The sequence below is a fragment of the Schistocerca cancellata genome, chromosome 2 (assembly GCF_023864275.1).
Source record: "Schistocerca cancellata isolate TAMUIC-IGC-003103 chromosome 2, iqSchCanc2.1, whole genome shotgun sequence".
NCBI lineage: Eukaryota > Metazoa > Arthropoda > Insecta > Orthoptera > Acrididae > Schistocerca > Schistocerca cancellata.
In genome coordinates, this window is record NC_064627.1 from 240,697,670 (window position 1) to 240,712,041 (window position 14,372).

Genomic DNA, 14,372 nt, shown 5'->3' on the forward strand with positions numbered 1-14,372 from the left:
CGCGCGCCAACAAAGAGACAATAGGCAATGACTCACTCCGCTGGCAGCCACAAAACGTACTTATGAAACTGACGATGCAGCTGCCGTAGCTAGTAATTACGTAAAAATGGAAGACATTAGGGACATCTTACTCCAGGAACAAGACGTAAAACATAACAACATTGCATATCCCGTGATTCACATTACTGTAAATGACGTAAAATTTACGGCAGTACTTGACTCTGGCAGTCCCATTTCAGTAATTAGTGAAACAGCTTGTAGCAAATGCAACAAATCGAACGATTGCCCCACACTTCCGTTACGTAAGATTAAATTACAAGGTGCAATCTTTGGAAAAAGTACGTAGATGTACGCCAACAAACCAATTTAGAATTCTTTTGCCAAAGCCACAGCTTTTCTATGAACTTTCTTATTGTTCCATTATTGTCGACAGAAATTATACTGGGAGTAGACTTTTTGAATGAATACAAAGCAGTTTTAAGCTTTCACGATGCTGAAATAAGTTTAGAGAAAGAAGGTAAGTCAATAGCTTTGAAATTTGAAGACTGGCTCTCAAACCATGATGAGGAAATTAATCGGCTTTACCTTCTGTTAGACAACAGTTCGGAATTTTCTACGGAACTAGACACTAACAATCACTCTGCAAGTACTGACATGGATGATATCGATGGCATGTTTGACATTAACGAGTTAATTCAGAATAAAATTCAAACAATTGAGAATTGTAATGACACTGATAGGCAGCACCTTTTTGAGATTTTACAAGCACATTCCACAGTTTTTACTCACAAAACAGGAACAATCAAGGGATTTCAATACCAATTTCGTGTTCGTGAGCATACTAAATTTTGCGTTAGACCATACGTAATTCCAGCACATTATAGGGACCGTGTTAGAACAGAAATACAATCCATGCTTGACGAGGGCATTATTGAGCCTGCAGTAAGCTCATACAACACTCCGTTACATGTTGTTGAGAAGAAAAATGGATCGATCAGGCTTGTCTTAGATTCGAGACAAATCAATACTATCATTATTCCTGAAACAGACAGGCCGCAGACGATGGAAGAACTTCTTCAAAATTTTAATGGTGTAAAAGTGTTGTCTTCCATTGATCTCAGATCCAGCTTTTATCAGATCGAACTTCATCCAGAATGCAGAAAATACACAGCTTTCCTTTGTTTCGGCGTTTGTTATCAGTTTCGGAAACTTCCTTTTGGTTTGAACATTTCTTCGGCAGCATTCATTCGTGTGTTAAATTCCATATTACCTGAGTTCTTAAAACGTCACATCACCCTATATGTGGACGATATTCTAATAGCAGAAGCTTCATGGGAACAACATAACCGCATCCTCAATAGTTTGTTACGTATTTTTGCAGAATCTGGAATTACAGTTAACTTGGAAAAGTCTGAATTCGGTAGGTCAAAGGTGAAGTTTTTGGGACATATTATTTCTTCTGAAAGCATTCAGCCGGACCCTGAAAAGTTAGAAGCAATCAGAGCCATTCCAGTTCCATCCACAAAAAGACAAGTCCGCAGTTTTCTAGGTCTCGTAAATTTTTACCGTCGTTTTCTGAATATGCAAATTCTAGTTACACCAAAACTTTGTTCTTTCACTGGAAAAAATACTATTTGGAACTGGGACGAACAAGCACAGTTGGAATTCAATTCTTTGAAAGAAGCGTTACTTCACGCGCCAATACTAGCTCATCCAGATCTGTCACAAGATTTCTGCCTTAGCACGGATTCTTCTAAAGTCGGTCTTGGTGCCCACTTATTTCAAGAAGCCATAGAAAATGACACTACTGTTCAGAAAACCATTGCTTTTACTAGCCGAGTGCTAACAAAATCTGAAAATAATTATTCCGTTACTGAATTAGAAGCGTTAGCTATCGTTTGGGCATTTAACAAATTCCGTTTCTTTCTTTCTGGTAAGCACGTAAAAGTATACAGTGATCATCGTGCATTATAATTTATTATGTCTTCAAAATTAAACCATGATAGGTTAAAACGTTGGGCATTGTTTCTGCAAGAATTCCGCTTCACAATAGTCTACATTCCCGGCAAGGAGAACATTGTTGCGGACGCGCTGTCCCGCGCACCGGCTGGGCTTGATAAAAGTAACACAGAAGGCAACATTGAGAAAAATTTCAGTATTCTTTACATTCAGAAAGTCGCCTTTGAAAACTTCATCACCACATCTTTAAAGGACATTGCTCATGAACAAGATAAAGATCCGATTTGGAAAGACATCAAAAGTAAATGGCATGAAAAGATACACACTCAGATTCGGCATTATTACCTGGTTAGAAACAACATACTCTTAAAACGCTGCACTGTTGATGACAAGCTATGGGTACTTTGCATTCCAGACGATTTTGTTAATAAGCTCATTTGGTACATTCATTTCAGCTACGCACATTTTGGTCCACGAAAATGTTATCATATTCTTCGAACGACTTGTTATTTTAACAATATGGAAAAGAGAATTCGAAGAGTCTTGTCTATTTGTAAACTTTGTCAAAAGGCTAAACCATCTACTGTCTCACATCGTGCTCCGCTGTTTCCTATCATTCCTTCTAAATTAAAAGAATTTGCTGCTGTTGATCTCTTGGGACCACTTGTCAGAACATCTAATGGATTTGCGTACGTTCTAGTCGCTGTTGAACTTACTTCAAAATTTGTTTCTTTCACTCCGTTACGTAAAGCCACTGGACGGTCTGTATCCAACGCCTTTGTTAAAAATTTCTTACGTGAAGTTGGAAACGTCAGTAAAGTCATTTCAGATAACGGACCGCAATTCAGATCTGCTGTTTGGTCATGCATGCTTCGGAACCATAAAATCAAACCTGTTTTTATTTCATTGTACTCACCACATTGTAACCCGTCTGAACGGATTATGAAAGAAATCAATAAGCTTTGCAGACTTTATTGTCACAGAAAGCATCAGCATTGGGACAGATATTTACACTTATTTCAAAATGTGCTGAATGAAATGCCTCATGATTCCACTGCTTTACCACCTAGTCTTGTACTGAAGAATGAAGAACCACCGAACAGAATCAGACAGCTTGTACCATTCCCGAATACACGTAAACTTCGACACAAAGACATAATTGATTTGGCTCTTAAAAATATTAAATCTGCAGCAGACAAAAGGAGAAAACTACACGGTAAAGCAAATGCAAAGAAATTATATATTGGTCAGAAAGTTCTCATTAAAGCTCATTCATTGTCACATAAGAAGAAACACTTGAGTCACAAATTCTTTCTAGTTTACAATGGACCTTACAGAATCCGACGTATACCACATGATAATTGCGTTGAAGTTGAAACTCTGCGTACTAGGAAGAGTAAAGGTTTACACCATATTTCACATGTAAAACCGTTTATTGAAAGATAATCTGCTTTTTAACTTTGTCTTTGCCATAAAACGTTTCACTTCACGTTACTAGTATGCTTTAGAAACTGTTACCATGCAACAATGTTTAAAGTTAAATATCCAGTCAAGAACCAAGAGAACATATTCAAACAGAAATTACGAATGCATTGTTATTGCGAACAGATGACACAGTGGTTAGTTAATGTGACAGCTACACGATTATATCATGACGTTACTAATGTGTGACACAATTTACATTGTTGCTTTTGCGGGGTATCTGTTTTATATCTGCACAGTTTTTCTGTATTATTCTGGAAAGTAAAACATGTTTTAGTAGTAACTTTTGTGGTATAGCTACAATGAGACAGCCTTTTCCGTAGCACAACAATACGTTACAGCACAGTAATTTCTTCATCATAACAATAAGCGTAATAACTAAGAAATCTATACGCAAAGCATTTCACTTTTGTTTATCATGAGGTAAGTACATTGGCTTCTGCTGAACTTAGCTTTCGGAGGACAATAACTACGACACTTCCACAGAGATTATCTTACAACAAGATGCACATTTAGCGCTACAGGACACGCATTTCAGTGATTAATTTTGTACTTAAAACATTTATTTTTAAAGATTTTTGAATTACAAAGAAAGTTTTCCGTGATACATTTCATTCCATTGCTGTAATCTGTAACACCTGAGGGTATAATTACAATAATCCTCAGGGGGGTACATGCTTACTTTGTGTACCATGTGTTTGGCAAGCACAAGGAACCCTAGCTAATATGGTATTTGCTTATACAACTTTACACATCGGTACCATATTTCTCTAATACAAATTACACAGCTATCTGATCATTTAACTGAGAGAGACAAACTTTTTTATTATGTCAGTGACAGATGTTTACGTAATTACACCGTTGTATAACTTCACACTTACGAAATTGTATTTTGTCTGTACTTTGTGAACTGTTCATATTTTTTCGGACCCATTGTGATATTATGAGAGCTTTGAATGATATATTTGGTATTGGATCATGATTTTTAAAGTACGTTTGAGGCAGATGACACTTTTGGCATGAGCAGAGAATTTTTTTAGGTTTTGAAATTATTGGAGGAAGCTACGACGATTTTGAGATTTGACTGAGGTGTTATGATGTTATTTTTATGACGACGATGTGTATTATGCTGTTGAGGTATGTTTATGTCAATAACATGATGCTACCATATATGAGGAATGTGATTACGTGTTTATATGTATATGAATAATGAATAGAAGTTAGGGACTCTTGACTTGTAAAAAAGGATGTTGGAAACCAAGAATCGTACTTTAAGAGTTATGAAATGTGTGTAAATGCGTGAATGTATCACAATGCCGGCGAAAATTTTTTTGGACACTGTTATATTCATAGGATTTTGTTTCTACACATTTGCAACGTAAATTCTCGACCTGTGAAATTTTGTATATGAGACTGTCACTGTAGCGGAAACTGCTGTCGTAAATATTTCCGTAAGGAAGTTAAGTGACCACCTGCACGTGCGTCGTGGGCACACAGCTGTGTCAGACACCTGGAGAACAAGCCATTAGGGTGTGCCTTTCAAAAAAGGGAGGCCATTACCCTCGCTATTGACATTTCCTTGTTGAAAGCATACTGTGGAGCTCGTAATTTATGATATTTACTGAAATGCCTAATGAAATGACGAGAAATATTTTTACATCTGCACACCTGATTACGACAAGCGTCTTTCTACGAGAGTTGAGAGAATTTCTACTAACTTAGGAAATGCCACATAGCTATTGAATGATATTTTTATGCTTTGGTTTGCGTAATTGCTTATTTCATTTGATACCTGTTTTCCAGCTGTGTTGCAGCATTAGTTTTATAAAATAAACTTAGATGCATTTGCTAATGTGAACACTTTCTGTCAACAGATCTATTAAATAACAATTTTGTAATCCACATTCTTTAAAAAAGGAGCACTTGGAAAGGAAAGAACAATAAGAAGGGACTAGTAACAGTAACTGGACACATAATTTTCTTTTCAAGTACATGGTAATATTTTTTTTACAATAAGTTGTTGTGGTGCACCACTTTAATTACATAGACATTAAGATGTGAATATGCATTTCCCTTGTCTGCATTGTTGTCTTTAGTGTAATGTTTTTTTGCTTGAGCTATGTCATGTTTAGATATAAGTTGCTGCTGCTGTTTGCCAGGCATAATGTTACAGAATTTGACTTTGTATTACGCTGTTAAGCCAGTTTTACTACGGATTTATTTTTCTTGTTGCTGCACATTGGCTCATATTAGTTGTAATTTTGCATTTTATCTGTTAATTTAGATTTACTGCTGCTTGCATTGATGTTTGTGTTAATTTGTTATGTGCTGCTGCATTGCCTCGTCCCTTAGTTTAGCATCTGAGCTCAGCAGACTTAAGTTAGCTTAAGAGGGGTAGACTATATAAGAAACTGACTATGGAGAATAGGTAAAGAATGCATTGCGACGTTATATGAAAAAGATTTGGGCCAAAATGAATTATTATTTATTATTATATTATTATTATTTTGAAAGAAATATGAATAGAATGCAGGAAGGAGGTATAGGTAGGACTTTTGGGAATAATGATGAACCAAGGGAGATCTCCATGCAAAATACTGCAGTAAAACAAACCCTGTCCTTTCCTCTTTGCTGCTTTTTCCCAATATGTAATTGTGTGTTGTCCTTTCCTTTCGGTGTTATCCCACTATGTGTTTGTGTACCCTTGTGTATTTGTTTTCTTCCTGTCTCTGTGTAGTTTCATATAATTTTTTCTTCTTTTAATATTAAGCTTCATTCACTATGATGAGGAATACTGTTATCCTCAAATATACTTTGCATTAATAATATGTTATTTACCTAGTAAATATGCTTAAACATTATTTATTCTGTTTTGTTTTAATGCTCACGTGTAAAGTTGATGTTTCAAAAGTTATTCTGATCTTTTATGTATGAACTTATGTTATAATTCCTGTAACACTGATGTATATGTTATTTCGATTCTTTTGTAAAGCTTGTACTACAAATGTTATTTGTATTGTTATGTTCTTTAATTATGTATTTTGTACCTTTGTAATTGTATTCTCATGTTATAATATTGTAATTGACAGCAGTTCATAAAATTATGTAACTTGTAAGCATTCATTTCACTGCGCACATTTCTGTTGGTCATAGTATATGGACAATATGTGAGAAGTTGGGGCTCTTAGTGTTTACATGTGTGTTGATAATTCAGCAAGGGACTGGATAACAGCATTGCTGGTTCTAAGTACAATTCCAAAAACTTTGTGAGTGCACAAGTGGTGGTTATAGACTTGCTATATTCTCCGCAAGACTCTTCGATGGTGAATGTGCACCTGCACCGTCGCAGCAGATGGCTGCTGGCAATCTCTACCAGGACTACAGTGGGCCTGTCCACAATTTCTACAAGGACTGCAGTGGGTCTGCACCTCTGGTGGCCCACCAATACCATACTCTCTACCAGGACTACAGTGGGCCTACTCTGTGATGACCTACCTACCAATATTCATCAACTTCGAATGACTCTGTTGTGGGTTTGCTCTGTTGTGGCCCATTACCTGTCAGCATGTCAAGAGTCAGCACTGTCTTTCTGTTGGAAGGACAACACTACTTCTTCAAGACTGCATGGACATCCACTACTTCCGTGTGCATTGTCTTTTACTGCTCAGACTTTGATAAAAGAAACAGCAATTTTACTGTGATGAATGATCAGGATTGTCTTTATGGACTGTGAGAAAATTTTAGCTTTTGACCAACATTGTATAAATAAGTGTGTGCATTTGATATCTTTGTTATTGTAATTATGAAAATTTTTTTCAAATCATTATTGGCCACTGCCCAAAAATATTCTGTAAAATTTTTTGTGGGGAGCATGGGGGCTATGTAAGTAGGCTGTTTATGTTTTCTTATTGGCAACGTTACGTAGCGCTCAATATGCTGTGCTGTGTGCAGTCTGTGGCTAGTTTGCGTTGTTGTCTGCCATTGTAGTGTTGGGCAGCGGCAGCTGGATGTGAACAGCGCGTAGCGTTGCGCAGTTAGAGGTGAGCCGCCTGCAGTGGTGGATGTGAGGAGAGAGATGGCGGAGTTTTGAAATTACATATATTATGACTTTTGATGATATTAAGGTAAATACAGTGTTTGTTCTCTATTAAAATCTTTCATTTGCTAACTATCCCTATTAGTAGTTAGTGCCTTCAATAGTTTGAATCTTTTATTTAGCTGGCAGTAGTGGCGCTCGCTGTATTGCAGTAGTTCCACTAATGAAGATTTTTGTGAGGTAAGTTATTTGTGAAAGGTATAGTTTAATGTTACTCAGGGCCATACCTTTGCAGGGATCTTTGATAGTCAGATTGCGTTGCGCTAAAAACATATTGTGTGTCAGTTTAACCACAGTCGTGTATAAATTGTTCTAAGGGGACGTTTCACCTTGCACATATTAAAAGAAACGAATGTGGAGAAAGTGAATAAAATTGTCAAACTGCGAAGAGGAAACATATAAAATGACTATCAATTACTCACTCCCAGCTTACTCGCATTCACCCGCACAATCACTCATCTCACGCGCCCTTAGTCGACTGCTGCCTACACCGAAAACTGCACGAAGCCAGCCGTCGACTGAACGTGGGTCACCTTGCCACGTCTACGGCTAACGGCCGCCTCTGCCAGCTGCCGGTCTTTGGTCTGCTTCTAGGCCCGATGCTGCCGCTGTTGTACAGGGGTCATCTCTTAGTTGTTATCATCCATCTCTTGGACGTCTCCGAGTGGTCCAGAGTTTGCAGCCCGCACCAGGAACATCCCGCACCTGTTCTAACACTGGGAGCTGCTGTCTCTTCAGCGCTTTCTCGTATAAACGTCAGCCAAACGCCTGGCGTTGAGACGCGTTCGCAAGGCCGTTGACACAACGACTGCACTGCGGCTGCCTTGCTGCTCATTGGCATCCGCGTGGTGCCAAAACAACGCCTGTATTATGCTGACACACGTCATGCTGCCTGGGGCCGACACACATCAACGAGACGGACGCCGGGGGACTGGTGCATTTCATCCACAGCCCTATTTCCCATACTGGGTCGTCATCCCGACATTTTACAGTATAAATGACTATAGAACTATCCTGACTCTTACGGGGCTGCCTACCCCGTAACCATTGGCGTCAGAAGCGTGCCAGACTTTAACAGCTGGGTTAGGAAGAGGTATTAACGTTGAGCAGCGTTGGTGTTAGCCTACAGCATCGATATCGGAATGTGGTGAGTGACGAAAGACTGTTTTGGCTGTTTGCTGTCTGAGCTGATAGAGATGTACGTTCAGTTACATTGGGGAATGGAGTTCAAAGTGCGATTTTTGTAAAAGTGACTCTGGTTGAAATTTGAGCTAGTTCAGAGAGAGCACTATAGAGATCTACTCTAGTATGCGTCTCTATTATACGCAATGTAATCTGGTGGCTTATAGTGGCTCAGTTGCTTAATCGTTATCTGTAACTTGCTGTAAACGTAGAAGGGCTGAGCGTTAGGCCAAGTGACACAACGAGCATACATGGTTCGCGCTTTGATGTAAAGATTAAACAGTGTTAAAAACTGTTGCACTATTTCTGAAATTTACTTTTTCCTTATATTCGTCGTATTATATTTTTGTCCTCTTGTTATACACGTGCTTTACAATGAGTAAGTCAGAGGACTAATGTTTAGAGCCCCAGAAGCGGTTCGGACCTTACTGTATCAAAAGGCTGAAAGGAGGTCTGATAAGGCACATTGAAAGAGGACAAACCCTCGTCCAATTTATCGGTAAATATTCTAGATACTAATGCTGGTATCTTGGGCTCTTCCTTCTCAGGTAAGTCAGTGGAGGATGTGTCAGCGTTTGAGGACAATTTGTTGTCAGTCACAAAGATGGACTGTTGTGAAGATGAAAAGTTGTTACATACAATCAAATTACGTTGAACAGGGATGCTCATTTTGTTTCTCTATGCCTAAGAATACGTTACTTCAAACTTCCTGGCAGATTAAAACCGTGTAGCTCAGTTTCAAAATCAGGGCACACTCCGTGGCAGAGTGAAAATTTCATTCCGGAATACGTTACTTCTTTCTTATTGTTATCACTTTTGTGTTTGCCATAGGAGGAAGGAGAATGAAATGAAGAAAAATATGGGAAAGATAAAATAATGACAATAACCAGGAAAGAAGCTCCAGTTAACGTGGAACGAGAACGGAACAAGTAAAATCCTCTCTATACCTGGGAACATTAATGACATGGAATGGAAGCCCCACAGAAGAAATAAAGAGGAGGGTATCTATGAAAAAGAGAGCGTTTGAAAAAGTGAAGGGGTTACTAGCACCTAGAAGAATTCCGATGGAGACGACGAAAAGATTAACTAAATCTTATTTCTGTAGTGTAGTGTAATACTGTGGTGATTATGGACATTTAAAAACTAAGAACGGAGATACATTCGTCAACCAAAACATTATGACTACTCCCCACGGCGACGATGAATGTCGCATGGTGGCGTTACGGGCTCCTGACACGGTAACAAAAGTACGTAAGTGGAGCAGACACGGACAGAGATAACCGTTGGGAAGACACTGGCTGCAAATGAGAAAATCCATTGAGAGACGCGCCTTTGACAAAGGGAGAACTATTTTTACGCAGAGCCTCTAAACGAGTACCTCGAAAACAGTGAAACAGGTTGAATGTTCAAGTGCTATTCTCATGAGCATCCCTCTCTAGGCGCTGAATGGTTGGACGTCCACGACTCTTCACAGAAGAAGTGTTTCGGGGGCTTCTCTGCTCTAGGATAGATGGTGATAAGTGGCATCTCTTCCGAAAGAGCAGAATGTTGTTGACCCAGTTACAATGAAAGTGGTTATGGGACCATCGGCATTCAACCGTCGACCAATGGAAACGTGTCGGCTCTTCGCGTCACTCACTGGTCGTCCCTCCAAACGCCGTCAACGAGGTGAACGGCGGCTCAAAGCGTGCAGTGCGCCACGGTCCCAGGCTGGTGGGAGCAGTATTATGATATGGGAGACATTGTCCGGCTCTTTCATGAGACCTGTGGCACTAATCGAAGACACGCTAACAGCTGCGAACTATCCTCATCGAACCATCTGCATCCCTTCATGCTTGACGTCTTCCCCGACGGCAATGTCATCTTTCAGCAGTATAACAGTCCGTATCTCGTAGAGAGAACTTGCTGCAGTGGTTCGAGGAACATTACAGTGAACTCATTTTGATATCTCGGCGATCAAATTCTCCTGATGTAAATCCTCTGGAACCCATCTGGGGGACCATCATTATGCAATCAGCGGCCCATAATTTACGCAAATTACATGACTTCTGCGTAGACATCTAACAACACATAGTTCCACAAACCTAACAACAAACTATCGGATCCCTGATACACAGAATCAGTGATGACGGAGAAACGAGCTATTAAGCAGGTGGTCAAAATGTTTCGGCTGTTAAAGTTTGGAAATGCGGCTCTGGAAAAAAATGCTCAAGGTGAAGTGGACTCACAGATTTAAGAATGCAGAACTTATGAAGGAAATAGGGGAAGGCAGGAGGCTGTTGGGATGATCAGATAGAGAAAAAAGTCGTTGCTGGGACACAGACTGGATAATAATTGTGTGCAACAGTAATTACAGAGGCAGATGTGGAAGAAATGAGCGGAACGGGTAGGAAGACAAATGGAATGACGGGTGATATTATAAGTGAACGAACATACAAACAGATGAAGGGAGAGACCAGAACACGACATGATGGACGGCCTCCTATTGAAATACGTCGTCCGCAGCTCGTGGTCGTGCGGTAACATTCTCGCTTCCCACTCCTTGGTTCCCGGGTTCGATTCCCGGCGGCGTCAGGGATTTTTTCTGCCTCGTGCTGACTGGGTGTTGTGTGATGTCCTTAGGTTAGTTAGGTTTAAGTAGTTCTAAGTTCTAGGGGACTGATGACCATAGATGTTAAGTCCCATAGTGCTCGGAGCCATTTGAACCATTTTTTTTAAATACGTCGTATGACAGATACCCTAAAGAAGCGATGATAAAAACATGTTATTTACCACGAAGATCTGAGGAAATTCTCACACATTTATACTACTGAGGAAACACTTAGCACAACGGTATAGAAGCCAAAATTCTTGCAGGTATTATTCGGAAAGCTTAAAAGGTGTGTCGCAGTGACACGGCGAATCGATCGAAAGTTTCGTGGATAGCATAAGAAAACTCATTGTTAATGCCTACGAGTTAATGGAGAGTTATAGCACAAAGAGTGTCATTCTGCCATCCATTATGCCGAGAAAAGTATATTCAGAATACCCTCAGGACTTAATTGGAGCCATAGGAACAGCAACGACTTTAAAAGGAATGGACGTCCTAACTTGAGTCTGTGACAAAAGAAATATTTTTGCCACTGATATAAAATCTTGATAAATCTTATCGTTGGGGCCACAGACGACGAAACTGTCGTCAGTCACAGTATGGCAGAATTGGGAACAGAGAGGATAATAGGTTTGGACGAAATGTTGATAATCGAAATGTTGATAATCAACCTATAAATGGCAAAAAGAGTTGCAGGGCCACTGAGCAAGACTCCCTGTGAACTGAAACATGTTCAGAAGGGGAGTTTTATTTGATGAGTTTGGTGGATGGCAGGGAACACAAGATTTTATAGGACAAGGGTGCACACGTGTCTATAGCGAGTTTGGATCTGATGAGAAGAGTTGATTAATCCCTCCTCGGTACAAGTTAAGTGGTTTAATGACGCGCTTTCACTACGTTGAGCGATGTTAAGTTTTCAGGTGACAGAAAGATATTTCCGAGAGTATATAATATGTGGTGACTTGGCAAGACAACCAACCCACTCTGAGGAAGCCGAAAGGCACGCGTTTAAGCTCACGCAGGCTGGCGTGAGGTCTGGAACAGTTATAGGAGTTGAGTCTAGTAAAAAAGGTACGTAGCTTCTGGAAAATCTTAACTTTAATCCATAATTGGTGAACATCGGTCTGACGGTACATTCATCACAATATAAATAGCAAATGATAAAGGCGCCTTGCTAGGTCGTAGCAAATGACGTATCTGAAGGCTATGCTAACTATCGTCTCGGCAAATGAGAGCGTAATTTGTCAGTGAACCATCGCTAGCAAAGTCGGCTGTACAACTGGGGCGAGTGCTAGGAAGTGTCTCTAGACCTGCCGTGTGGCGGCGCTCGGTCTGCAATCACTGACTGGTGACACGCGGGTCCGTCGTATACTAGCGGACCGCGGCCGATTTAAAGGCTACCACCTAGCAAGTATGGTGTCTGGCGGTGACACCACATAATACCTATGCTTCGTATAGTCGATGGTTACTATAAGATGTTAGAATGACATTTCCTCTACAAACATCAAGCTAAAGTTGACGTAAGGTTGGTTGGTTGGTTGTTTCGGGGAAGGAGACCAGACAGCGAGGTCATCGGTCTCATCTGATTAGGGAAGGACGGGGAAGGAAGGCGGCCGTGCCCTTTGATAGGAACCATCCCGGCATTTGCCTGGAGCGATTTAGGGATATCACGGAAAACCTAAATCAGGATGGCCGGACGCGGGATTGAACCGTCGTCCTCCCGAATGCGAGTCCAGTGTTGACGTAAGGCAACGCATGATAGAACTTAGTGGAGCACCATTTTCCCGGTGGAAACTGTTGTAACAGTCTGGTGCAAGATTCATCTCCCGTGAAATATGGAGGATTAAATGGCGTCCAAGAGCACTATCGATCAATTTGTGGGGTGAATTACTGCAAGGTACAGAGAAACTGATTTGGGTGAGCATGGGAACAGATCTGCAGGTAAATGTGCTATGTGTAGTTGAGCCACTAAGAGCAACTGATGAACTGGTTACATCATGGTTATTTGTGCACAGGAGTACTGCACATACATGGTAAACGGACGATAGGCAGGTAGTGCTTCCTGGTACACCTAATGTTGGGATTGAAGACATGTTTTTGTAAAGAGTTGTTAGTCGTCAGTTTGTACATTTTAGACGCATATGATGTGGACTGGGAAAATTCGAAACTCAGCCATGAGAGAGCTACCAGTGTAACCGTATTATGTGGTAATGTGAAACATTTGGAAGCAATGGAGAAATTAGGAAGATATAAATTGTTATATAAATTTGAGGACTCATCGGCCTTTACCATCAACTGCGCTGACACAAAGTACACTCCTGGAAATGGAAAAAAGAACACATTGACACCGGTGTGTCAGACCCACCATACTTGCTCCGGACACTGCGAGAGGGCTGTACAAGCAATGATCACACGCACGGCACAGCGGACACACCAGGAACCGCGGTGTTGGCCGTCGAATGGCGCTAGCTGCGCAGCATTTGTGCACCGCCGCCGTCAGTGTCAGCCAGTTTGCCGTGGCATACGGAGCTCCATCGCAGTCTTTAACACTGGTAGCATGCCGCGACAGCGTGGACGTGAACCGTATGTGCAGTTGACGGACTTTGAGCGAGGGCGTATAGTGGGCATGCGGGAGGCCGGGTGGACGTACCGCCGAATTGCTCAACACGTGGGGCGTGAGGTCTCCACAGTACATCGATGTTGTTGTCAGTGGTCGGCGGAAGGTGCACGTGCCCGTCGACTTGGGACCGGACCGCAGCGACGCACGGATGCACGCCAAGACCGTAGGATCCTACGCAGAGCCGTAGGGGACCGCACCGCCACTTCCCAGCAAATTAGGGACACTGTTGCTCCTGGGGTATCGGCGAGGACCATTCGCAACCGTCTCCATGAAGCTGGGGTACGGTCCCGCACACCGTTAGGCCGTCTTCCGCTCACGCCCCAACATCGTGCAGCTCGCCTCCAGTGGTGTCGCGACAGGCTTGAATGGAGGGACGAATGGAGACGTGTCGTCTTCAGCGATGAGAGTCGCTTCTGCCTTGGTGCCAATGATGGTCGTATGCG